The sequence below is a fragment of the Oncorhynchus mykiss genome, unplaced genomic scaffold (genome assembly GCF_013265735.2).
Source record: "Oncorhynchus mykiss isolate Arlee unplaced genomic scaffold, USDA_OmykA_1.1 un_scaffold_469, whole genome shotgun sequence".
NCBI lineage: Eukaryota > Metazoa > Chordata > Actinopteri > Salmoniformes > Salmonidae > Oncorhynchus > Oncorhynchus mykiss.
In genome coordinates, this window is record NW_023493916.1 from 1 (window position 1) to 5,831 (window position 5,831).

The 5,831-nt window shown below is 41.8% G+C and overlaps 2 non-coding genes and 1 pseudogene across 2 annotated transcripts; 1 reads left to right on the forward strand and 2 right to left on the reverse strand.

Moving 5' to 3' along the window:
* The first annotated feature begins 1,884 nt into the window (after positions 1 to 1,884).
* On the forward strand, positions 1,885 to 2,000 carry LOC118957710 (annotated as a pseudogene).
* A 2,499-nt stretch (positions 2,001 to 4,499) lies between these two features.
* Positions 4,500 to 4,581, reverse strand: trnas-aga. The gene has a single exon. It is a non-coding gene; the product is annotated as a tRNA-Ser (tRNA).
* Positions 4,582 to 4,887: 306 nt separating this feature from the next.
* Positions 4,888 to 4,970, reverse strand: trnal-cag. Its single transcript has one exon. It is a non-coding gene; the product is annotated as a tRNA-Leu (tRNA).
* Positions 4,971 to 5,831: the final 861 nt, after the last annotated feature.

Here is a 5,831-nt window from a genome sequence, read left to right on the forward strand (position 1 = left end):
CAAAGTGTTTTAAACATTTGTCCATTACAATCTAGGCAAAGAATCGAACGAATTAATAAAGCGCTAAGTACATTATACTTACGGTACGCTACAGTAGAAACGACAACACGTTACACAGAAAATAAGTACTTTGATAGGAATGCACGCAGTTCCCAGTTAATTGTAAGGAAGACACTAAATGTGCAAGACTGTATACTTTATCTGGGAAGTGCTTGGGCTTTCTTTTGAAGGAAAGTTTGTCCGGCTCATTAATTCTCAATCGAAATGGTCTGCAACAGTAAAATGGGCTACTTTTGTGAATGAATTGAGGCAAATTTGAAGTTGAAACGGCCTATAAAAAATTGCAGGTAATGTGCTTGGACTGAGGTCAGCGCGGGTTAACTGTCCACATTTGGAACAGTGAGTGCATTCTGAGATCACGCGCATAAATCAATTCCCACTGGGCAACTGTTGAAGATTTTTGGAACTCGCGTTTGAAAGGTTAATGTTGCCGTTACCTACACCTTTTTACTCAATGTTATCCTTTTAGTTTGCTACAGTTCAGTGTTGTGACAAACTGATGGTCAGTCGAATGGAAATCAAGAGCGCTGGCAGCTTGGCTTGCCTTTTCCGATTGGTTTCAAAACAACTGCTCTTAACACTGACTGAATAGTTGTTGGGTTTGGGTTGAATACAGGCACAAGTGACCTCTTGTGTTTAAATTAGTTATTGCACTAAACCTAAAGGATGGTTCAGATGCCTGTGCAGCATGGATGTTTGAAACTGAATGGATCAGTTGACAGGATCCCCAGAAGTTGATGCCACTTTCAATGGAATTTCCTGTCCGAGAGGAATGCGCTAATTGGAGTTGCTAAACATGAACAAATCAAGTCAAGTGTAGCAGCATCTTGCTAACTTTTATTAGCTGCTAATGTTCATGTACAATCCCTTCAATGTTTTGCCTGATCTCCCCTCCCCCCCCACCCCCCCCCCCCAAAAAAACAATCCCCCTATTCTCCGTTAACATTTCCGGTCGACCGTTTGTCTCTGCTTCTGCAGTTTTCGCTCTCAAAAGTACACATTTTTAATAGCAATATAACACGATTGGATTTTTCTATGTCCACGACAACGTTTAAAACCCTAGCAGGGAACCACTTTTGAGGTCTGGGAAAAACAGAAGACATGTCGATTTTGGGTTTAGTTACCCTTTTTTAGGCAAGTGTGCACCAGGAAGAGACCTTTGTTTGGTTAAGCGGTGTTGCTGTAGCGCATGTGATTGCGGAGTTTGCAAAACAAATGGCCACTGGATTGATGCAAATAATCATGATATAATTCTGCCAGGCTGGCAAAGGCCACTTTGCAGTTAACATTTGATTGAGAGGTTTTTATGGGAAGCCTTTCCTTCTCTACACAAGAAGGTTATCATTAGCCTCATCGCTAACGGCTACACAAAGTGTAGACATGCGCTCGCTCTGCACGCATGCGCACAGAACTGGGCTCCTGTGCAGTTTCTGAAAGTTGCGTGGAAATACGAATCGCTGATGCATTTTGTTCATGTCTTATGATTCACTTGGGCAAATGAATGGATTTTCTAACAAGTTGAAGGCATTGAGTTGATTTCCTCCTTAGTTCAAAGCATTTTTGAATATTGTTGAATTTCGGTTTAATACCTGTATTTCGTGATTCCGTTTGGGCGCACCGTATTTTATAGGGCCCTAGTCCATGAAGTTGTCATAAGTATGACCTAGGATATGCCCTTTTTCCCCCACAAGAGTGAAATATATGGGCTGGAAATGTAAGCTAGGTTTGAGCTTTTTCAGTGTGTGTCACAAGGTGGACATTTCTCTGTCCCCCTAAGAGTAAGCGACACGTTGACTTTATATAGTGTACCAAAGAATGCCTTTCGCTTATGGCCATACCAGCCTGAATACGCCTGATCTCGTCTGATCTCGGAAGCTACGCAGGGTCGGGCCTGGTTAGTACTTGGATGGAGACCGCCTGGAATACCGGTGCTGTAAGCGTTTTGCTCCACAGAGGGTTCTCTTGTGTCATGCGTGGAGCAACTCCCTTTTATTTATCACCCTAATAATGTTGTGTCTTTTTAATGGACTGCAGTTTGTTAGTGCTTCCCTGCCATGCCCTGATCAAATCAAATAATGGACAGTGCGTTTCCCTCAAAATCTCGGCAGTGCATTCAGCATTTGTTTTTAGGCTAGGAGACTGTCAATGTCTGTAGTCCATTAGGGTCCTGTAAAATCCCTTCAATGTTTTGCCTGATTGCCCTCCCCCCCAAAAAAATCCCCTATTCCCCTCCGGAGGGGTCAAAAAATGCATTTTCGTTGTCGGCAGGATTCGAACCTGCGCCGGAAGATCCTAATGAATTTCTAGTCCATCACCTTAACCACTCGGCCACGACAACATTGACAAAAGAAAACAGGCTTGTTAGGAGTGAATGGGTCAACAGGCATAGCCTACAGAAAGTAATAATTTAACATTATTTATTTATTATTAATTATTTTATTAAGGCATGGTTTGAAACCCCCTCCTGACAACTATTTTATTATTTATTATTTTTCAACTGGATTTTACAAAGGTGCATGACATGCAGGCGCTAAAAAGTTGTCAGGAGGGGGGTTTCAAACCATGCCTATAGGGTAGTCTGCAACCTGAATGACTTAATGGTTATTTTCAATGCAATCGAGTTTTTTCTTTTTCTTTTAGGGTTTAACAAGGTTTCTCACCTATGGCCAATTTGACATGAATTTAAAAATGCTCAGATAGGACCAAAAAAAGTGTCTGGAGCTTCCCGTCAGGGTAAGAGTGACAACAGTTTCCACATGTCAAATGGGGAAATCTTAGCAAATGGCTTCATGGTTATTCATGAGAATCGTGTTGTTGTATTGTTGAGTGTATCATGGGATCTCACCTGAAATCTGTGGCTTGACTACAAACCTGTAACCTATGCTACTGTGGCCTATAGAGCTAGAAGGCTGGATAACCAGGTGTGTAAAGGTGTGAAGTGGGACAGATGGCCTGCAGTCCTATCCCAAATGGACAACTAATCCCTATGCACTTGGCGGATCTGAGAGGATGCGATGGTATAAGAAACACGACTAACTTCAACCTCCGGAGGGGTCAAAAAAAGCATTTTCATTGTCGGCAGGATTTGAACCTGCGCAGGAAGATCCTAATGGATTTCTAGTCCATCGCCTTAACCACTCGGCCACGACAACGTTGACAGAAGAAACGGCTTGTTAGGAGTGAATGGGCCAAAGGCATAGCCTACAGAAAGTGAAATTTAACAACTGAAGATAATGCAGTAACTCATTATAATGCAATAACACAAATGTTCCCCTCATTTTATTGTTTTTTTAGTCCAGCTGTTTTTCTTACTTATTTGCTCTTGATCTTGCTCAGCTCCAGAAGGTCAGCATTTGAGAGTGTTTTTATGAATTGTTATTTCACGTGTGAAGTTGTTATTTCATCATTCTTATTATTACTGCTGAGCAGCATGACTCCTGAGAGCACTAAAACCTGTCAGAAGTGGGATTTGAACCCCGCCTCCATGGGAGACTGCGACCTGACGCAGCGCCTTAGACCGCTCGGCCATCCTGACTACAGCACAGTAACTGGGTATCGGGTTAAAGTGTATGCGGTAAAAGTAGAAATATGAACAACGCTCTAAAATCACCACAGAGACCAGAACAACTATGCACGATACGACTTGCACTTTCATAGTCATTTGTTTTTATAAATTAAAAAGTCCAGTCATTGATTTAACTCAATATGGCCTTCAATGGGAAAGAGTAGTAAATCGTCATTGAATGAGCGCTAAACTGGCATCAGAATATGGCCATTCTGATATAAATGATAAATTCCTCAGATAAGACTGAAAAAGTGTCTGGAAATATCAGCAACCATCAGGGAATAGTGACAACAGGTCCACATGGGGAAATCTTACAAATGGCTTAATGGGTCATTTCAACGCAATCGTGTTTATTATTTATTTTTAGGGTTTTTAACAGGCAGCTCACCTGTTACCTGTGGCTTGACTTTAGATGTGGCCAGTTCGATTACCCTGCAGACTATAAGAGTGTCTTCAGAATATGGCCAATTTGACATGAATTTAAAAATGCCTCAGATAGGACCAAAAAAGTGTCTGGAGCTTCCCGTCAGGGTAAGAGTGACAACAGGTTTCCACATGTCAAAATGGGGGAATCTTAGCAAATGGCTTAATGGTTATTCATGAGAATCGTGTTGTTGTATTGTTGAGTGTATCATGGGATCTCACCTGAAATCTGTGGCTTGACTACAAACCTGTAACCTATGCTACTGTGGCCTATAGAGCTAGAAGGCTGGATAACCAGGTGTGTAAAGGTGTGAAGTGGGACAGATGGCCTGCAGTCCTATCCCAAATGGACAACTAATCCCTATGTACTTGCGGAGATCTGAGAGGATGCGATTGGTATAAGAAACACGACTAAACTTCAACCTCCGGAGGGGTCAAAAAAAAGCATTTTCGTTGTCGGCAGGATTTGAACCTGCGCAGGAAGATCCTAATGGATTTCTAGTCCATCGCCTTAACCACTCGGCCACGACAACGTTGACAGAAGAAAACAGGCTTGTTAGGAGTGAATGGGCCAACAGGCATAGCCTACAGAAAGTGAAATTTAACAACTGAAAGATAATGCAGTAACTCATTATAATGCAATAACACAAAATGTTCCCCTCATTCATTTGTTATTAAGTCCAGCTGTTTTCTTATTTAACCTTGATCTTTGCTCAGCTCCAGAAGGTCAGCATTTGAGAGTGTTTATTATGAATTGTTATTTCACTGTGTGAAGTTGTTATTTCATCATTCTTATTATTACTGCTGAGCAGCATGACTCCTGAGAGGCACTAAAAAACTGTCAGAAGTGGGATTTGAACCCACGCCTCCATGGGAGACTGCGACCTGAACGCAGCGCCTTAGACCGCTCGGCCATCCTGACTACAGCACAGTAACTGGGTATCGGGTTAAAGTGTATGCGGTAAAAGTAGAAATATGAACAACGCTCTAAAATCACCACAGAGACCAGAACAACTATGCACGATACTGACTTGCACTTTCAATAGTCATTTGTTTTTATAAATTAAAAAGTCCAGTCATTGATTTAACCTCAATATGGCCTTCAATGGGAAAGAGTAGTAAATCGTCATTGAATGAGCGCTAAACTGGCATCAGAATATGGCCATTCTGATATAAATGATAAAATTCCTCAGATAAGACTGAAAAAGTGTCTGGAAATATCAGCAACCATCAGGGTAAGAGTGACAACAGGTCCACATGGGGGAAATCCTTACAAATGGCTTAATGGGTCATTTCAACGCAATCGTGTTATTATTTATTTTTAGGGTTTAACAAGGCAGCTCACCTGTTACCTGTGGCTTGACTTTAGATGTGGCCAGTTCGATTACCCTGCAGACTATAAGAGTGTCTTCAGAATATGGCCAATTTGACATGAATTTAAAAATGCCTAAGATAGGACCAAAAAAGTGTCTGGAGCTTCCCGTCAGGGTAAGAGTGACAACAGATTTCCACATGTCAAAATGGGGGAAATCTTAGCAAATGGCTTAATGGTTATTCATGAGAATCGTGTTGTTGTATTGTTGAGTGTATCATGGGATCTCACCTGAAATCTGTGGCTTGACTACAAACCTGTAACCTATGCTACTGTGGCCTATAGAGCTAGAAGGCTGGATAACCAGGTGTGTAAAGGTGTGAAGTGGGATAGGTGGCCTGCAGTCCTATCCCAAATGGACAACTAATCCCTATGTACTTGCGGAGATCTGAGAGGATGCGATTGGTATAA